Consider the following 20,898-nt stretch of genomic DNA (forward strand, 5'->3'; position numbering starts at 1 on the left):
ATACATATATAATGGAATTAAAAAAGATATATACTAGAACTACCAGTAAAAAGAAACGCAAAACTGAATTAAACGAATTAGATGATAAATTTATTCTTAATAGTTATCCAAAAATCCTTTTAAAAAACTGGCATACACAATACTACAATAATAGATTTATAACAAAAAATAAGAAAGATAAAAATTACAAACCCTTCCCTTACATAGCTGATATTTATAATAATAGCTCTAAATGCCTTAAAAAAGACAATATAATTTTGGCCCCATCTTTGACCAATAAAATTTCAAATAAAATCTCAAATAAATTAGGAAAATACAAAACCAATACTGATAAATTGAAAAAAACTGGAACTGTTTACAAAATTAATTGCAACTGTCAAAATCCTAAAGAATACATAGGTGAAACGGGTCGAACTTTGGAATTACGGATAAAAGAACATGAAGCTGCCATACGGTTAAAACATGATAATTCACCTTGGTATAACCACATCAAAAATAGTAACTGCAAAATAGATAGAAATAATATTAAAATCCTACACTGTGAGAAAAATATATATAAACGTAAATTCAAAGAACATATAGAAATAATGAAATACAGTGGTAATAATTTAATAAACATTTCCAATGGCATGCAAATCGACCAGCAATGGTATAACATGATAGGGGGCGCAACAAGTCAATAGTTTATATTTCTAAGATTATACATTGTCGTGAAAATTTTATTGTATGTTGAACCTTTTTAAAGTTTATACAACGTATACTACTCTGTTATTGTTGTGACACTTTTAAAGAAAAACATGTATGTATTTTTTTTAGTAAATATTTTTTTAAAGGAAAAAATTTGTTATAAATAAGTGATTTAAAATGTTACTAATAATTATAATTTGTAATTAGTTGTGTAGCATAATGGTACGGATTTCGATGTAAAACACCCTTAAGAGGAAATTATAAATTTGAAAACATTGTAAATTGATAGTACAAGTACTGTAAAAAAGATGAAAGAACATGTGGGAAAATCTTAAGGTATTATAAAGTGTCTTTTTATGTCTTGTAAGCATTTTCTACTATAAAGTTGTTTTGTGTAAATTCAATATGAATTTCTTTTGTAGCACTGAAGAGGGGCAGGAAAATTAAACTTGCCCGAAATGCATATGTGAAAAACAATAAAGGAGATTTTTAACCTGTAGAGCTGTGAGAAAGTCTACCGAAATTTTGTTCGGATTGAAGAGACATTTACCTATATAATACGTAATACAGCTACCATTTAAAATTCATACTGTATATATTTTTGTTAAAAATTACAGAATTTTAGATTGCAGGCAAATGAACATTTGTCTGTGTTTCACAATGTCTGCATTCTTTTTCAGCATTAGAAACTTTCCAAACTTTACTTGTACAAAATTCACAAAATTCTAAAATTGCTAATTGTTATGATTCCTGTTTCCAAAAAGACAATCTAAACTAGTCATGAGAAACCTGCAGCCTGTGAGGTCGCCTGTGCCCCAGGTGTTTAGCAATGAAACTTTACTTTTATGTTTTCTGCTTCATGCCATTATGCAACCCGAATTAATTTGACATTCATAATGAAAAACATTCAAATTGAACTTGACCAGCAAAAAAGTGAAAATAAAGTATACATTACTAATGTGCATATCATTAGCGTATACAGGACCTAACAGGAAAATGGATTAATATAAATAGACAGTTATTAACTTTTCAATATATATTAGCAAATTTTCATGTAGGCCTATAAGATTTCAAACAACATAGATTGCCATTTATGTTTTGAAGATGACATTGCTCAAATGTCCTTCATTCATTCATACTCTTCACACTTTGAAGTGTAATGTGCTTAGAACAGATAATATATTCTCTGGTTTGTTATTAATTACATAACAAATTTTTTTATTAAGAGTTTTATATTTTGTGAACAAAGATTATCATAAATGAAAATTATCCATAAAATATTCAAAGTTTTAAGGTAAAAAAAAATTTGTCATGCAATCAATAGCATATCTGAGAATACACTGCATTATATGTTTTGAAGATGACATCACTCATGTCGTTTTCAATACATAAATGGCAAACTATGCTGTTTTAAATATTATACATGAAAATTTGTTAATAAATATTGAAAAATTAATAACCATCTATTTATAATTGTCCTTTTTCTTGTTGGAGCCTGAATTATTTTAGTACCCAGTGTTCTGGCAGTTATGGAGTATGTTAGTACTCAGCAGGCTTAACGTCTGCAATTCCTTAAAAAAAAATTCTGGAAGCTTACAAGGTTCACTTGCAGCCCATATCCAAAAAAAATTACTTGTCACTAATCTACACTCTAGACCAGGAATGGTAAACCTGTGGAATGTTGGAAGAATCATTTGGCAAATAACATCATATGATTTTGGTTTATAAGCCATCTTTTCAGTTTATCATCTGATCATACTTTTTCAAATTAGCTTTTTTACATTTATTCTAATTAAAGCATTTTCATTTCATTTCTTTAAATATCATTATCTGAAGTCTAAAACATTGGCATGCGTAAATACCTTTAAAGATAAGTATGCTCACTATATGGCACATGGAATCAGAAAGATTCACCTCTCTGCACCAGACTTATTTGATCCATGAATATTTATTACAGAATGAATACAAATGAGGCTATTAATTATGTCATTTTTATTATCAAATACAAAAAATAGTTCTAATAGCTTGTTATAAAATAAATACTGATAAGTTGTTAGAGCTATCAATTACAAAAATGTGAGATCATGGTCAAAGGTATTGAACATTCTAATCGTCGGGACGTTGAGGCCTTCTCACTCTCGTCTAAGGATGGCCAAAAAAAGATATGTCACCTAAATCTTTCGACTTGTTCGACAATCAGGACTGACACCAAATAGGGAAAGATTTTGCATCCTATCTTGCTATGAAATTACTGAATTAAAAAGAGGGCTTCTTCGTTGATGAATAGGGAGTGTTGCAGATAAGTCCCAGATGTAGTGGAGTGTATTGTCTGTACTTAAACAATCAAAGGGGAGTCAACAAGTTAACTTAACAATAAGTGATTTACTAAAATAAAATACACCCATGTGATACATTATTCCAAATACAAATACAAATTAACATAATTGAGTCCAACTGGAGTTACACCTCTAAACTGAGAGTATACTGCTGAACTGGGAGAGAGAGTTTACAGTAAAATTAACTTACTACCCTGATCATAGATCTGGAAGGTAATCTCCTTCTGAATGATATGTAGTTTCTTAGTGATCAATATGATGATTTTCATGCTAAATATTGTATACTAAATGGAGAAGACATGTAATGCCATCCTCAGTGTCTTCTCCATTTAGTATGTAGTTTCTTGGTGAAACTCGGAGATGGAGGATGGATGAGGGAATTTGACTCGATGTGGGAGCACAAATGAGAAATTACTGAATTATGGCAAGTTCTTTGGGATCGTTGACTGGCTTCTATGGCAATGTCTTCTTTCTATGTTGACTGCTGTCATTGATATCTCTTTCCAAGGATGAAGCACTGTGTCTCCTATGGCAATGTCATATTTGTGCTGACTGCCCCAAATGGTGGGAAAATTGCCCCTTTTATGATAATTTCTGACCAACAGCATTAAAGGATTTATGGTTGCTAATGTGGAGACGTACAGAGGGGTAGACCACCAGATGTTTTGATTATGATAAGGAATGAACTCTCGGAAAGGGAAGTTGATGTCCCTTCTTTCCATAAAAAGTGACACTGTGTCTTCTTTTTTTGTAAACAATTTGGAAAAACTAGATATATTTCTCATGCTAATTAACTAATAAAATTCCAAATATCACAAAACCAAACATCCAGCTTCATAGCTCATAAAACATTGAAGTAAAATGAATATTTTAAATTGTTCTTTACTTCACAACTGGTGCATAGGTAGACACTGGGTAGCTTTAACATCACGATTTAGTCAGGAATATCTTACACATCAATATGCATTTTCTTATGTCCCTTTTCTGTCAGCTGTATAATAGAATATGAACATGTATTCTCCATATTACAGAATTTTTCATATAATGGTAAATTACAATGTACTTTTTTCCTTAAGACATTTAGTAAAGAGGTGTTAACTAATACACATCCTGTTTTTTAAAAAAATACATATATTTACAGTTAAAATTTCCCAACAGTGCACTGAACAGCACTTGCCCAAAAATTTACCATTATATGAAAAATTTTGTAATATGGAGAATACATGTTCATATTCTATCGTGTAGTCAATGAAAGAGGAGTGTATGTGCAAAACACATATCGGTGTGTAAGATATTCCTGAATAAAGAGTGAGGTTAAAGATGACCAGTGTCTACCTATGAACCCAGTTGTGAAGTAAATAAGACACAGTTTTGGAATAAGTCAATATTTTCAATTACTTAGAGCAACCATCTTCAGGTTAAAAGAAAGGATTTGGATAAAACAAGACACAAAATGTTATAATTTAAAATATAAAAAGGTTGACATCTGGAAGTTAGTGGTCACACGGTTGCATCAGGACGTAAAAGTAATATTAAATTTCAAATAATTAATTTATTACTTAGTTGTTAGAACTATTTGTTATAGCATGTTGGAACTGTATTAAAACACTTCAGCTCTCTAAGAATAATACAGTAGAGCCTCGAAAACTCAGCCTGATGTGGACCGAAGGGTGGCCGAGTTTGTGAAAATGCCGGGTTATCAGGAATGGGGTTAAAAAAAAATAAGTATGAGTGTTTCCTCAGAAAATACTGTACTGTACTTGTATACATTGTTTACTTCAGAATACAACAGAGAATAAACTGCCCAAATACCCTTAAACAAAGGAAAAGTACGTCTTTTATGAAGGCATAGAGTCTTTACTACATGAAAATGAAAATTAATGAATACACTGTACAGTAATTTACCTGATAAGACAGGCCTCAGAAAAATACTTTATGAGGCATAAAGCTATCTTTATCATGAAAATTAATTAACTAAGGATTTTTTTGCCCTGCCAGGGTGTGGCTGAGTTATCTGGAGAGCCAGGTTATCGAGTGCCGAGTTTTCGAGGTTCTACTGTATAATGTTTTTTAATATGACAGCAAACCATCATATTTCAAACTGGAATGAAATAATTTTTATTAAGATTACAAAGTAATGCCACTGCCAAAGGTAAATAGCACTCTTTCCCATTGACAAACAGGCAGTTATTTAATGAGAAAGCAATTGAATAGGTGCATTTGCTGGCATTTGTAATTTTCATATTTAATTTTCTTTGATAACTTTCTAGCAAAAAAACAAAAAAAAAAAAAAAATCAGATTTATCATCTGCAGAAGTCTAAAATTTTGCTGCATATACTTAGTGATTACTGTAAATATCATACACCAAATTCTCATAAGTTATTTAAAACAAAAACTGAAATCTTCCTCACAATGATTAGATCATCCATCTACTAGTTTTTACAGACATTAATTTTTTTTAATTACATCCTTTATTGACATCTTGTAGATTTAAATGTAAATTATTAATAAAATCATTTTATTCATTTTATCATGAAAATCATTTTATAATCAAAATACATTATTACTATAATAATAATATAGTAATTGAGTAGTAATTGACTTATGTAAATAATATTTACATAATATTAAGATTGTACTAATTTTGAATATAATCACATTTAAAGCATATTAAGAATACATCTAATTGTAAATTGTAAAACAATGCTATCAGCAAAATTTTTAACTTTCATTATGAGTTAAACTAATCTTATTAATGAATTCAAACTTAAGAAATATTCGGATGCAATAACCTCATAGAAACATAAATTCCAGCCCAAAATTTTATTTAAGCAGAATAAAAACTTACTGGTTTTTAGAAATTGTTAAGTTAGGTTAATTTCAAAATTAAAAAGAAATGTTTTTAAAATGTTTTCATTTACATACTGAGTCATTACTGTTGTCAGAATTCAAAATAAAACCAATTAAGAAATTTATTCCAGTACACTTTGTAAATCATTTCAAAATTTCTTTTGAATCTAAACAATAATGATGAATTTGTCTAATTTTATTGTATCAGTATAATTATATTTCAATTTAATTTTATCCTTTATAAAAAAAAAAAAACTGTATTTAATAATCAATCATCATTGATTAATTATTGAACAGCAAAATTTATTTCTCTTATTATTAAAGAGCATTTGCTTTAAATATTACATATTTTAACAGAGTCTTAGACTACTAAATAATTTTTTTATTAGTGCTATAGCTTATAAAATAAATTATGTCAATACATAATCAGGGTAATATAATCATCAGTTCAGCTTTAACATCAGTTTGTTTATTGACACTTCTCAAACCAGGTGGCTCCATCTGAAGTTTTTAATATGGACATAAAGTATCTTTTACATATTTTATGTTAAAAAATATTCAATCAAAGATTATATAAATTAAAATATTTCTTGTTATGATTATACAAATATATAAATTTAACTAAAATAAAATTACTTAATAATTAGATTCTATTTAATTTAATCGCATTTACAATAAACAAAATTTCATTTTTAGGATAGAATATCAAATTTGTATATAGAATAGCAGCTATTCTCATTTTAAATTAATTACATTCAGTTTATAATAATCAGATATGAAATTTTTCATATAACTTATGGCTCCATCTGTAGGTTATTGACACAACCAATGTACTGGCTTCTATGGCAATGTCTTCTTTCTATGTTGACAACCGCCGTTTATAGCCCTTGCGAAAAATGAAGAACTGCGTCTCCTATTGCAAATCTCTTCCTTTCACGTAGACTGCGTGTTTCCTATGGCAATGTCATATTTCTGTTGACTGCCTCGAATGGCAGGAAAATCGTCCCTTTTACCGTAATTTGTGACCAATAGCGTTAAAGGTTTTACGGTTGTTAACGGGATGTGCGGGGACGTGCACAGGGGTGGATAACCAGATGGTTTGATTATGATAAGGAATGAACTCTTGGAAACGGAAGTTGATTTCCCTTCTTTTCGTAAAAAGTGACAGTGTCTTCCTTNAACACCCCTCTTGACCCGATTCTATCCTCGAAAAATTTTGAAGATTTTTTTAAATATAAAATTTTTTAAAGAACACAAATATTCTGTCTGAATCATTAGATTAAAAATTTGAATACAGATCTAAGGAAAAACACTAAAATTATAATATTCAGTAAGTTAAAATATAAACAATCTCTTAATAATGGAATTTCAGAAAAATAACACTTTTAAAATTCTGTATTTAAAGCTACATATTGTATAGGAATTTCTAATTTCAAATAAGGAGTAAATAAATTTTAATACTGTAAACAATTTCAATTTAAAATAGGTGATTTCTATGTCAACTTAAGATACAAAATCCAGCAACAAGTTGCTTAACTTTCCCGGCAACATTTCATGGCACTATCTGTTAGGATATTTTATATTTTTAACTATTATGAAATGGCATAAAAACTTAATTTTGAGAGTAGAGATGGGTTTTATAAAATATTGTAAATGATAATAACAAGTAAAATAGTCATTAAGTCTGAACCTACTCAAGATACAACACACAATCCCCTTTATTTCCCCACTCCCTCAATCTTTAACCACCAAAATTTAATAGAATCAATACCCCTAATACACAACCTCCCTGCAAAATTTCAGAAATTTTCAACAAAAAACACAGGAGTTATTAAGTTTCAAATAGGGTGAACAAAACCATGCCCCACAAACACACACACTAACATCCAAACATATAAAAAAAAAACCCAAATTTTTTTGAATTTCTTGACATTTCAAGATCCCAAGTCCAAAAATGTAAAAATCTTGGGAGTCATTTTTTTGACCGATTGCCATACTTTCTCCCTGTTATATATAACAGCTGGAAAAGTAAAAACATGAAATTGTAAAAATTGGAAAAGTAAACTGGAACAACTGGAAAAGTAAAAAAAATTAAAAACTCATTTCAAAATAATAGCGAGGTTGAGGCCAAAGATTTAAACGTGAAAACGTGTAGGTCGGATGTTCAGCGCCACTTTCCTGTAAGCCTAGAAGTTTGGCAATGGTGATTGGGAATGTCGAACATGATTCTACTGACTATCCAAACACCATTGTCAAACTTCTAGGCTTACAGGAAAGCGCACTGGACATCCAACGTACACGTTTTCGCATTTAAAACTTTGGCCTCAACCTTGGTAATAATGAGGAAGTATATTAATAAAACAAAAACAAATTTTTATTTACATAAAATATTCAAAAATTAAAATATAGCTATAAACAAAGCTATCAAAAATATATGGCTGTCAGCCATATTTTATCAATAGTTTTTATATAGTTCGTAAGTTCTTTGCTTCTTTTCTATTTTCTTCTTTCGTTTCTACTTTCTTACTACCTTTCAATTGTTTCAAAGTGATTTCTACATAAACCGTTACTGCTTGAGGGGGAGGATTACCCTTTCTAAGAACCAAGAGTTGAACAAAGGAGGAAGAGATTAAGACTTCCCCGAATTTGGGGAGATAGATAAAAGAGGTAAGAGCCCAAGGCAATGTGAGAGACGAGTGGTAGTCACTTTATGGCTGGACCTCGGAGGGAACAGACATTGTACGCAGTACTCCAGACTTGAGAGAGAGTGAAAGAGAGGAGATTGCAGCCGTGAGAGGGAACCTGTCAAGACCAGGGAAAGAAAGAGGTACGAGGATCCATAGGAGAGTAGGAGAACCTAGACATCAAACTGCTAGTTTCTATTTGCCTTCCTATCTTTCCCTCACTTTCCTAAGTCTATCCATTTCCTTTCCTTATTAGTTTTAAGAAAGATGTAAGATTAGTTTTAAGTTAGTCATTAGAGATTTTTATATCTGTGTTACGCACACGTGTTATCTACCTGTAAAGTAATAGGAGGCAACCCACTTCCCTGTGTATATATTGAATTGAAAATCTGTTGAGTTGGGATTTGTGTAAGAAAAGAACCGCATTTGGAGAGGATTAAAAGAATATTCATCGTGTGCAATTTTGTCTCTGTGTTGTTATTTGTAACGGTTACTCGCGGACCTACAAATTCCGAACAACCACAAATATAACAATTAGCATCACCATCTAGTCCAGGCATGGCCAACATATGGCCCGCAGGCCAGATCCGGCCCATCTAATGAATATATGTGGCCCGCGATCAATCTTTCAATATTAGCTACTGAAGTCTGAGTAGTTTGTTGAAAGATTCTGACAACTAAAAAAAAAAATCAAAAACTCACTGTGCGTTTAGAGTTAACCCTCCATTATAAATCTCGTAAGTATAGCATAGAATGTTGATAATGCATGATAATGTGAAAAATGTATCTGTAATCTCTATCTACAGTTCACTCTCTACAGGGTGACACCACAATAAGATCTCACACCACCTCAAAATCTTCCTAAGGCAGCCTCTGGTTCGGCCCATGGAAAAAGTTTTCTTTCCAATTCGGCCCAGGGGCAAAAACTGTTGGCCACTCCTGATCTAGTCCAATCTCTTCAGGCTTTGGTAATCATAACAGATGATTGGTCTGGACCAGTGTTTTTCAACCTGTGGGTCGCAACCCCCAGGGGGTCACAAAGCTGTACATGGGGGGGTCGCAGGTGAAAGAAAAAGACAAGTGTTTGTAGGTCCTACACTACAATAAAAAAAACTACAATTTCAGTGAGAAGGCTGTGCCTGTTTATTTTACAGTACAATTGGTTTTTTGATCGATATTTAAATCTCAACAGAAAGAAAATTAAATACGTAGTTTTTAAAATCACTGACATAGTTTTAATATGGCCGTGGGGGGGTCGCCAGAATTTTTTAACTTGTAAAGGGGTTGCGTATTCAAGAAGGTTGAAAAACACTGGTCTGGACTATCACTGGCATTCATTTCACATGTGTAACAAAGTCAAGATGACATAAGCTTAATCATTCCATAATTTTGTGACTTATTTTCAGTAACAATAATCAATATCAAAACTTTCTTCCACGAATCTAAAAATTTAATTTATTATTTAGAATCTGATGATGGGGAATTAACACTATTGTCATAATGTTTCAGTTTATCTGTAGATTATGACAATAAAGTGTTAATTCCCCATCATCAGATTCTAAATAATAAATTAAATTTTTAGATTCGTGGAAGGAAGTTTTGATATTGATTATTGTTACTGAAAATAAGACACAAAATTATGGAATGATTAAGCTTATGTCATCTTGATTTTGTTACACATGTGAAATGAATGCCAGTGATAGTCCAGACCAGTGTTTTTCAACCTTCTTGAATACACGACCCCTTTACAAGTTAAAAAATTCTGGCGACCCCCCACGGCCATATTAAAACTATGTCAGTGATTTTAAAAACTACGTATTTAATTTTCTTTCTGTTGAGATTTAAATATCGATCAAAAAACCAATTGTACTGTAAAATAAACAGGCACAGCCTTCTCACTGAAATTGTAGTTTTTTTATTGTAGTGTAGGACCTACAAACACTTGTCTTTTTCTTTCACCCGCGACCCCCCGTGTAAGGCTTTGGGACCCTTTTGGGGGTCGCGACCCACAGGTTGAAAAACACTGCTATAAACTATTGAAACTAGTGAGAAGGACCTTTTTGATTTAATTTTTATATTATGTTATTTTGTGATTTTCATTTCATTATTTCATTTTATTTTTCCTGATAATCTCATAGATTTCCAGAAGTCTAAAAATTTTAATATACTAAATTCTGGTATTGATTATTATTAGATAACAAAGGAATTACAGTGGTACCTTATAAATAAAACATTCCAGAGTTTGAATGCCAAATTTGAGAGAAATTCAATTTGGAGTTCAAATGATGCTTCTACCTTCAAACTGCATGAACAGTGAATAAATGCACTCACTATAAAAAACCATCTGTTGTGCACCCAAGTCATCTCTCTTTTATAGTGAAAGTATTTTCTGCATTTCACTTGTGTGTTTTGTGCCCTTTTCACTTTATTTTTAGCATGTTTGGTTATATATATAATCCCTTCCAATGTAGAAGCATGTAAAAGCAATAGAGCCTAAGAAACAATTGAATGAAAAAGGAACTTATCACAAAGCATGAAAGCAATACATGTGTGGCAAATCTGGCAGTCTTGTTTAAGATGCTGAAGTCAGCAATGTGCACCATCCTTAAGAACAAAGGAGCAATAAAAGCAGAAAATTTCACTAAAGATGTGAAAACTCATCTCTAGCAAACTACATGTTATTGAGATGGAAAAACTCTCCCTAGTGTGCATAAATGAGAAGCAGTTGGCTGGTATCATCTCTAAGAGGATTATCTGTGAGAAAGCGAAGCAGCTGCATGACCTTGCATTACCACTCTTCCCTAACATACAGTTAGGGAGGAGTGGTAAGTACAATTTTCATTTTATTTCTTGTTTACACATTTTAATTTATTATTTAGGACATTTAACCATGTTCATTTTACCTTAAATTATGTATGTGTATTTGCTATTTAAGTTTATCAAAATGGATATTGTTTAGGGTCTGATTTAGATAGTTTCTAGCTATAGCAATGAAAAAAAAATCAGTGAATGATACTTGTAAGTCTATATTACTTATATTTCTATTATAAATTTTCAGTTGATTTAAAAAAATTTATTTTTTATACAGTTTATAAATTCATTACAAATTTTATTTAACTTTACCTTATTTATATCAATGAATTATTCTTCATATTTGATATAAATCAATACATTGTCTAACATAGCAAGTAACAAAGAAACAAAGGCATAATTACAGTATAATTTACATCAATTAAAAGTGCATGAGATAATGAGTATCAATCAAAAATAAAAAGACTGATATTCTTAAAGGAGAAAAAATTATGAAAGTTTAAAAAAATTTTCTATAGTTTGCAATAACTATTAAATTCCTTGATCAGAATCAAAACTGCACCATCTTGATAACAAAGGCATTTTCATTGTTTAATTAACATGATGCACTTTAAAACATACTAATTAGACATTTGTTCTTATAAGTGAATGAAAAAGTAATCAAAATGGAAATCATAAATCTTACTTTCAAACTGCAAATAACTTTCCTAACATTTTTCCTTTGAAAAAATCAGATTTTACTTTTGATTATACTCATTAGCTCATACACTTTCAATTGATGTAAATTATACTGTAATTATGCCTTTGTTTCTTTATTACTTGCTGTGTTAGACAATTTTTTGATTTATATCAAATATGAAAAATAATTTATTGATATGCATTTATTTCTCCAGAATTTCAAGCCTGATCAAATTTATAATGCAGAAGACTGAACTAAGTTATTGTTGAAAAGGTTTACCTGTAAGACACTTGCTCCCAGTGGCTTGCTGCCCTTGAAAGCGGTGGAAGTGCCACTTCCCTTGTATTTTCTAAAATATGAAAATAATCGTACAATATGTATTTATATTTGAATGTATCTTATTACAAATTTCTATACTACATGTGAGAAAAAAACGATAAGGTTGCTATTGTATATTCGAATATAAATTCATATATGGATATTCCCAATGGAAATGTCGTTTTGTCAAATATGGGACAGTTTCCATGACGAAAATATTTGAATGGTGTAAAACAGCCAGATTATAGGCATTTGCGCATGCGCATTACAGAGCACCAACCTCATGATGGAAGCTATACACACAATCCTTCCAATGATTCTATCCAGGACCAGTTCTGGGCTGTTAGCTGCCTACCTTCTAGATATTTGGCCACCCTTGCCCCATTATGTGAATTGCAACTTAATAGATTTATAACTTATACTATTACTTACACTATAACTTATACTATTTATAACTTAATAGATTTATAACTTAACCCAACCAATAGGAATTTACTGGTATATTTTTATGATAGTTCTGTATAGTTGACAAGTTTAAAAAATCCATTAAAAAAATTTGATAAATTTTTTCTGCTCTCCCATCTTGTTTCAACTTATTTCTACTAAATAATTAAGAGATTAGGGAATTAGGGACATAAATAAAACACTGCTGAAAGAGTCGGAATTTTACATAAAAGCTTAACTGAACCAATCTCTAGCCGAGTACAGTGGGGACCGATTTCTTCTTAATATTAGATGTAATAAAGATAGAAATTTTTCCAGTTCAATGAGAATGACTGAAAAGCGGTAAATTTTGGAAATTTTTGTGGACCCTGGATCAAAAACGAATTAGTTAGAAAACAAATGACAGACAATCTATTAAGTTTAACATACTGTATTTAGATTTTTACAGCTATGGTGAGAAACGTTTAAAATTTACAANTTCCCGAAGCGGATTTGGATTACAAGGAGTGAAACACCTAGAACTATGATATTGTAACGGTGAGAACATTTTATGTGTATACCATTGTATCCAGTGGACCTTAGTGTAATTGTACGAATATATATATATAAACTTATGAAAGAACAAAAAACTGTTTCTTGGCATCCTTTCCCACGTGGTAATTCACCTACACTTACAATTAGCAAGACCTCTAAGTCTTACGATTTTCCACAATATCCACCACACAAGTAAGTTTTTATAATTTTATTTTTAATTTTAGCCCTTATATCATGGCTGGCAATTCAGAATGTAATTGCAATATTAACAATTTATTTTAAAAAGTTTTGGCTCAAGACCATATAATGAAAAAGAAAACATTATTAAAAGAGAAAGACCAATGCCTAAATTAAATATAAATACTTCAACAAAAAATTTGTTTGACATTTTCACGATAAATTTATGAAGACATAAAATGGCTTTGTAGATGCATAAAAATGCAAAAATTGTTTTGTTGGTCTTGCCTACTATTTTCAAATAAAATTAGTGTGTGGAATAACAATGGCTTTGATGATTTAAATAATTTGAGTAAAGCTGGCAAAAGACACGAAAATCGTAAATGTCACATCGATTCTTTCGTAAAATTGAAGCAATTTGGAAATCAAAGCAGAATAAAATTTGACATTAGTAATAATATAAAATAAATATTAAAAATTATAACGAGATAGTTATGGCTAACAGATATATTATATCTAAATTAATAGATGTTATATGTTTTTATCAAAGCAAGAATTGGCGTTTAGAGGTAGTAGGGAATCTATTGAATCTAATAACAGAGATAATTATATTGAACTTGTTTATTTATTAAGTACATCAAAGAATCTATTAAAAATACATTTAAAGAAGTGTACAGTTTTTACTGGCTTATTGAACAAATAAATATGAATGGACCCTAGAGAGTCTAGATCCATTAGTGACACCCTATTAACTGATTGTCCCTGGAAGTCGGCTTCTTACAGAAACACAGCTTCCCTATCGTCAAATGTCACGGCATGCCACTGCTTGCTCCCATGAATGAAATATCTGCTCCAAGTTATTTCATCTGAAGTAATGTTTGACAGTAATGTGGCATAAAAATGCTTCTGGCAATCATAAAAATAAAATTCTAAGATTTTCCTATAGCTAAATCATTTAACTCTGTAAAAAATATCCTAGTGCAGTACTAGCGCACCTACAGGTTTAGTATTTTGTCCTGGCACCCTTGTCAAAATATGTGTACAATGACATAAACCAGGTACAGAAATGAAAACAACTCTTAAGATAAACTTCACAATGTGAAGCTCACATTTATTAAAATTGAATCACAAGAACCATCAAACTAAAACATGAAAATACAAAAAATATGAAATAAATGGTGAAAACCTTTAACAAGAAGTAAGTTAATGTGGTGATCACCACACATTTTTTCAAAACTCAGAATAAGGTTTGACACTGCCACTTTCATTTCTCATTCCATATCGATTTTTGAACAATATTTGCTTTTTATTACAGCTACAGCTAAAAATCTGGCTTTGCATAATACATTGTCACAAAGGGAATGAGGATCCTTACAGCTTTTGAACTTAGAGTTGGATATTCATTTTGATTGATATGCAAAACTCCACTAAATCAAAAGAAGCAAATTTTATTTTCAGGCTGTTGTCGCAAGAGAGTTCAATTAGACTCTCTTCTTACTGCAAAGTGAATTCTGGTGGTGCTTGAGCAAAGAAAGGATCTTGGATCCAAATTTCTCGACCTTGTCTTCCTCAAAGTATTTTGCAAAGCAGTCACTAAGCTTTGAGAGGTGTTCCTTGAAAAGGGACAATAAGTCTTGTGAAACAACAACTTTCTTACAGGCCATGCATTTGTGAAATTCAGGAAAACAATGTTGACTACCATCCTCATTGATTTTCCTTATCCACAACTGTAGCTTTTTGCTAAATGCTGCAACCTTCTCCAAAAGTTTCAAAATGTGCATGTTATTGCCTTGCAGAGACAGATTGAAGGCATTCAGCTTGTCAAATATATTGCACAAATATGCTAGTTTCAGCAAAAAGGCGAGTTCAGCAAAGCACCTGGAGTTTTCATGACCTTCCTCTTGTAAAAAAGTGTGAATTTCTTGATGTAGCTCGAATGCACGGGATAAGACGTTGCCATCGTAAACTGCAGTAGTATAGCAGTGACATCTGTTCAGCTCCCATGTCCATGCATAGCTTTTTGAAAAATCTGGCTTTCAGTGGCCAGTTTTTATGCAGTTTACTATGTCTACAACACGTTCTAATGCCAAATTCAATTGAGAGTCATCAACTTTGATGCAAGTGCTTCCCTATGGATGATGCAGTTGGTCCACATAGCATGCAGTGTTTTGGTGAGAATAAGTGCCTGCAATCCTCCATAGCGACAAGACATTGATCAAGCTCCTTCAGTACATATACCAATGCACTTTTCCCAATCCAAATCATTTTTGGTTATAAACTTGTCAAGTATCTCAAATAAGTCTTGAGTCTTTGCACTTCCAATGATGCTTTTGCAGAACAGGAAATTTTTAATGATAATATTATCGTCCAGAAGCATACATAACAAATAAGGTGTGCTTCTTTGTTACTGTCGGTAGCCTCATCAAGTTGCAGATCAAATTCCCTGCCTTTCATTTTCTCTATTAATTAATTAATTAGTCATTGAGATCTAGAGCTATATGATGGATTCTTCAACTAATAGTGTTGTTTGACAAAGGTACCATTGAAATTAATTTTTCTGCCGATTCTCCCAGCATAATCTTAACCATGTCAAGAGCAGTTGGTATAATAAGCTCTTCTGCAATGGTATGAGGTTTTTTGCACTTCGCCACTCTGTATGCAACCTTAAAAGATGCTAGAAGTATGTTGCTTGGTACTGCGGCTTGTTTAGTAAACATACCTTTTTCCTTTTGTAAATCTTGCAACCTCCTACTAAAGAATTCGCAAGATTTTTCAACCATATTAGTGTGATTGGTCTCGAGATCTTGCTTTAACTTACTTGGGAGCATACACTCGAGTGCTAGTACTTTTAAACAGAGCAAGCACTGTGGTCTCTCTTTGTCGTTTACTTCTACTGAAGTAAAGCCAAAATTCAAATACAGTAGTTATCATCATATTTACGATATTTCCATTTCTTTGCTACCTTACCATTTGTCGATGCTTGATCACTCTCACTTGTACTGTTGACTTGCTTATTTAATAAAAATCTTTCCATTTTCCTACAACTGTACAAAAAGACAAAGCGACACACTGAAACAAAGCAGGCACTTCTCTGGTAGCAGGCGTATTAAAACCATTTACTTTTCTTCTCAGATTGTTAACAATTTCAGAACTGAACTGGTTTGCTGAAGTGGTGCCATATTTTTTATACCAGCCACGCCACCTACTTAGAACTTTTACAAAACTTCGACAATGTCTGATAGTATGCTATATAAGTCTTCTAGAAAGTTCTACCAGCTACAGGAACTAGCCTATCTAGTCTAGAGAGAAAGTTCCATTAGCTTCGAAGCCCTCATGGCACTGCAGTGCACACTTAGGGAAATCATCTTAGTGCATTATTACTGCCAAAGAAGAGAAAACATGGATGATGGAGAATTTTTGACTGGTTCAAAAACAAGTGGTGTGCAAAAGTTTATTTCTGAATAACAAAAGACTACCACTAAAAGCAGCATTACTCATAAACAATGTTCCATCATATCCAAGAAAAAAATTATTAAAACCAGTTGATAGATTATGTCATAAAATTTTTGTCTCCAAATGTCACTTTAATACAGCCAAGATCACAGTACATCACTAAAACAATATTATTAAACTGATCTAAAAGATTTTTGCTAATAAAGATGAAAATTTCAGAACACTTTAAAAAAATATTGGATGCTGTTTGATTGAATATTGGATACAATATTGATGCTATATATGCTGTTTCCATAGCATAATTGAATATCAGCTTCACTTGTTAAATTGTGGAGAAAAATTCTTCTTAGTGTTAAAAATATGACTTCAAATGATTCTCTAACATAGAAGATTTCTTAGATAACAGATTTAATAATCTAGAAGATTTAAAGAATGTTTACAAAGAAAATATTAATGGGTAATTGCAGTGATTCACATAAAAAAGGTTTCAATATATGGAAGAAAAGATATTTTCATCATTCGTAACAAAACAACCAGAAGAAATGAAAATAAAATAAAATTAATCAATTATAAAATGACAATGCCAATACTTTGCTAGTATAATAGTCAACAAAATTTTGCATTTAATTGCATTACTGCTAGGAAAATACAAAATGCTATTGGAAAATTAATCACCAAATCCCAAAGATGAACAAAAATAATAAATTATCTATATACAAAATAAATTATTATTAATAAGTTATTATTAAGTATGTGTTATAAATCTAACTGTAATTTATTTATGAGTATTCTTTTCTTTTTTCTTTTGTTACACTATACTTTATTGAGGAATTATGTACTTCAGATTATGTGTTTTCAAGTATCAGTATACTGCTTTCCATAATTACTACAAATAATATGGACTTTTAGTGTTTCAGAGATCTATGATTATTTTCAGAGATCCCAAAATATCTTAAAATAAAAAATCTTAGGCAATTGAGAGTATATTATATTTCTCAAAAATAACTTTTTGAAATATAAAAACATATAGATAAAAATAGTATAAAGTATATAAGGACTGGTTATAATGAATCAACAATCCTGGAACCCACTTTAAGAATTTTATTTCAAGAGTAAAGATTACTTTTTTTAAAATATATTATAGGTCTCTTTCATAACAAACAAGAAGCATTGTTAGTTTAAGAAAATGTGTAAAAATATGAAGATTGAGGTGTATGATCAAGGAAATTCAAAAATTAATGATGATGACATGAAATAATCAAGAATTTTTTTTGATGTTCAGTACTAAAATCACATTTTTATATCTGAATAGAGAAATTGTTGATGAAAAGCAAGTTCTGCTGTTACAGAAATGTGTTTTATTATATTTATGATTGTCAAATAAAAATTTCATTAGACTCATTCAATTATCTTCATCCATCATTTCACTTAATCTATAAATCACTTAATACATCAAAATCATAAAAGTGCATGATACTAAATGAAAATATTCACAAAAAAAATAAATCTGATTTTAAATTAAAATATCTATGATTCCATAATTTAAAAATGGAAAAATATGATAATATATTAAGAAAAAAACATTAAAAAGAATAATTGCATCTATATTATACTGTAGCAAGAATTAATTAATCTTTCTACTTCATTTTCTAAAATAAATTTTTAACGATAAAAATATTAGCATCTAGTTCTGTTATTCAATTCAATTGGCATATTAACTTATTATTCTATTAAACTGCTTAATTCTCTTATTATAAATTGGCTGGCTTTCTTATCTTGAATAATCTGAATACTTTCACCAAACTTGTTTTTTTTTCATAAAAATGTTTTTGTAGACATATGAGACATTTCTGGATTTATACATACATAATTTTTATTAATTTAATTAATACTTATACCTAGAGTTGTTTTAATTGTATCTTTGGATTAACTCTAGAAAAATAAACAACAAAAGAGACTGGACAGTAATACTAATAAAAATCTCATTCAACTTAGAGTGTTTTTTTGTTTCCAGTACTGTTTAATAAACAGTACTAGAAACAAAACAGCTCTAAGTTGAATGAGGTTTTTATCTCTGGATTAATAACAAATATGTATTTGTTACTAATCAAAAAATACAATTAAGACATATTAATAAAAATTAATCTAACTGAAATAATTAAGAAAAATTTATCTGAATCTTCTTTCAATTCAAATTTTTAATCATTTATATTTGGTTCAAAATCACAAAATCATTCATGGAAGTATCTGCAATAATTATACTTTCTACAATAAAATATTTATTTAATGATTAATAAAAATTTTTTAAAAATCCAAACATTTTTATATTACTACAGTCAAGTCTACTTAAGAGAGCATTCTCAAAATTGTTACATCAAGCTTCCTTTTCAGAAGAAACAAGATCACCAGTGGTTTATTAATGGTATTCAATTCTCTTTATTTTTTCAGGTCTTATGAGCTCTATGTAACTTATAAAACACTAGAAATGTTAAAATTCATTATTACATAATTTTACTGTACTTACATATCTATATATTAATTGAAAGGCATTTTCAGTTTGATGTAGTTTGAGTAAATGGCTGGGACTAAAACTATGGTTCAGGTATCAAGTTAAAGCTCTTACTCTGTGGATGATGCCATTGAAGAGATTTCAGAAAAATGAAATGGTTCAGACATGGCAAAAGTACAATATTATGTCTACAAAAATGTTTGAGTCTCATTCCCCTTAACTTTAGCCCTTGCAGTTTTTTTATGTTTACAGTTTCATTATTATAAATACTGAGGACAATAAATATATAGTACATTTCAGTTACTAAGACAATTGTTTTTATCATCCTTTCCCAACTCACCAATCCCCATCCCCTCAAAAGCCCCAGCAAAGCTAGGCATAGGCATCTAGTTAGTTTCTATTCTTATATTGTCAGTAGCAGATCCAGAACCCAAAGTAGGATTAACTCAAAAATTAATATTTTGTGAATTAATAAGGCCTTTTATTAACATGTGCATAATACTTGTATTGTTAATGGCAAATATAGTTTATCAAGCTATCATGTTTTGAAAAATAAGATTTTGAAGTTCAAATACATTTTCACTTTTTCTTGTGTCAATAGGGAGAAATTAAGCCACTGTAGCTCCCTTGGATCTGTCCCTGTATATCATCAATTTTAATGTTCTTTAAAATAATTAGTAAATACAGTATATTTAATAGTCATATTACTTTCATTTCTTCCCAGAAATACAATAGGTGGCATAGATGGAATGCAAGCGTTCTTGCTTGTGAACAAAATCTAGAGACCTGATATGGTTCCACAGAAAAACTAGGTATTTAAGAATAGCTAGTTTTTCTGTGGAACCATATCAGGATTGAAATGTTTATTGCTACATTTGTGATATGAAATACAAGTCTTATAATGTTTGACGGTGGCTGCCCAAAAATGATTGACACACCAGCAGTCTTAAACATACTTAAATATTTATGGAATGGATTAGATAAGGGTTTGGAAATATAACAATAAGTGAAATGAACCAAAAAGTGCTCTCAAACATAAATGGTCAAAAATTGAGATACACATCACAGAAATTCTAGTAAAATCAATGACAAACAGATTGGAAGCTGTGCTGGAAAGAAAAGGCAACCTAATAAGTTATTAAAATGTTTATTGCTGTGTATAATTAATTTTTAATTTGTAATAAAATTTTGTCTGATTAATTACTTGTTTTTTTTAGATTTTGTGTGTGTACTTTTTTTTCTAAATTTGAATCCTAAACCGAAATAAATATATAATTTTTCTTGTTCTTGCAAACCAAATAATAAACAATTTTTATCAATATATTCATAAATTAAAAATTTTTATATTGTATTTAAATGTCTGATGTCTTTGAGTAACTGTATACTATGTGCCTTGGGTATTGATATTGGGTACC

General features: G+C 30.4%; 1 long non-coding RNA gene across 1 annotated transcript in view; it reads right to left on the bottom strand.

Annotated features, from left to right (window-relative positions):
• LOC111641712 overlaps nt 1-20,898 on the bottom strand; it is a 109,524-nt gene that overhangs the window by 87,489 nt on the left and 1,137 nt on the right. The window contains exon 2 of the long non-coding RNA XR_002759456.1: nt 12,328-12,397. This is a non-coding gene — a long non-coding RNA (uncharacterized LOC111641712). The remainder of the gene's footprint in view (nt 1-12,327; nt 12,398-20,898) is intronic.

Source organism: Centruroides sculpturatus, unplaced genomic scaffold (genome assembly GCF_000671375.1).
Source record: "Centruroides sculpturatus isolate CEXI.00-Female unplaced genomic scaffold, Cexi_2.0 scaffold52, whole genome shotgun sequence".
Taxonomy (NCBI): domain Eukaryota; kingdom Metazoa; phylum Arthropoda; class Arachnida; order Scorpiones; family Buthidae; genus Centruroides; species Centruroides sculpturatus.